Source organism: Rhagoletis pomonella, unplaced genomic scaffold (assembly GCF_013731165.1).
Source record: "Rhagoletis pomonella isolate Grant_MI unplaced genomic scaffold, Rhpom_1.0 Rhpom_scaffold_00016, whole genome shotgun sequence".
In the NCBI taxonomy this organism is placed as follows: Eukaryota; Metazoa; Arthropoda; class Insecta; order Diptera; family Tephritidae; genus Rhagoletis; species Rhagoletis pomonella.
In genome coordinates, this window is record NW_023458570.1 from 2,684,903 (window position 1) to 2,686,614 (window position 1,712).

A 1,712-nucleotide genomic window follows, 5' to 3' on the forward strand; every position below is an offset into this window, starting at 1 on the left:
CCCGATCCTTGTTATTTTCACTGTAAGTATTCTGTTAATAATGAGTGGAAACAGCGCAAAATTTCATGGTCCTAGCTACATAAATGGAGGTGTTATGATAAAAGACCTCATATCTGAACAATCAGTTGTAGGGGGCTGCAGGTTATAGTGACCCCATCTTTGTTATTTTCACTGTATGTCTTCTGTTGCTAATGAGTGGAAACAGCGCGAAATTTCATGGTCCTAGCTACATAAATGGAGGAGTTATAACGAAAAACCTCATATCTGAACAATCAGTTGTATGGGAGCTATAGGTTTAAGAACCCGATCTTTGTAATTTTCACTGTAAATATTTTTTTGATAATGTGTGCAAGTACTGCAATTGAATTTCATGTTCCTAGCTGCATAAATGGAGAAGTTATAACGAAAAATCTCATATCTGAACAATCAGTTGTATGGGAGCTATATGTTATAGTGGTCCGATTCTTCTGGTTCCGACAAATGATTAATACATTATAAAAATACACCCACCTAAAAAATTTTATCCGAATATCTCGAAAACTAAGAGACTAGATTGCATACAAACAGACGGACAGACAGACAGACGGACATGGCTAAATCGACTCAGCTCGATGTTCCGATCATATAAGTATACATTTTAATGGGTCTATCTCTTTTTATTCTGGTACTTACAAACATCGGACCAAAGTTATAATACCATTTCATGCTCATGAAAGGTATAAAAAGGTTTTTTCTTAACAGCGGTCGTCCCTCGGCAGGCAATGGCAAACCTCCGAGTGTATTTCTGTCATGAAAAGCAGCTTCTCATAAAAATGCAATCGCCGTTCGGATTCGGCGTAAAACTGTAGGTCCTTCCGCTTTGTGTGACAACATCAAGGCGCACGCCATAAGTCGGAGGAGAAGCTCGGCCAAACACTAACATATGTGTAAGCGCCAATCTATTATTACTAGTGTTCGCCCAGCGGTTGAAATTCAACCGATAAAATTAAGGATAGCTTATGTAAGTTGAATGAGCTAAAATAACATTAGTTGGAATGGGTTAAGTGGAGGGGAGTTTAGCTTAGTACTTGGTATAACATAACATAACCATAACATAAGAATAAATAACATAACATATGAAGCATAACACACCACAATATAACATCGCACACTCTTCAGTTGTATTTCCTTTTTATCCCTTTTTTCACCTCTATCTAAATCTTATTTATTTTGGTTCATTTTATGCCAAATGATGTTGCCTTTGATGCCACATCAAGTGATATCATGTCATGTGGTGAAATTGGGTGTGGTGAGCTGCGGTGTGGTGGAATTGGGTGTAGGAGTTACGGTGTGGTGAATTTAGGTGTGGTGGATTCAGGTGTGGTGAGTTAAGTTATGGTGAGAAAGTTGAGGTGTGGTGAATTAAGGTGTGGTAAATTTTGGTGTGGTGAGTTGAGGTGAGTTAAGGTGTGGTGAGAAAGTTGAGGTGTGGTGAATTAAGGGTGGTGGATTTAGGTGCGGGGGTTAAGGTGTGGCGAGTTGAGGTGTGGTGAATTCAGGTGTGGGGAGTTAAAGTGTGGTGAATTAATGTGTGGTGAGCTCAGGTGGAGTAAGTTTTTAAGTTAAGATGAGTTAAAGTTAAGGGGTTATGATTTTTATCCTTATCTTCATCTTCATCTTCATCTTCATCTTCATCTTCATCTTCATCTTCATCTTCATCTTCATCTTCATCT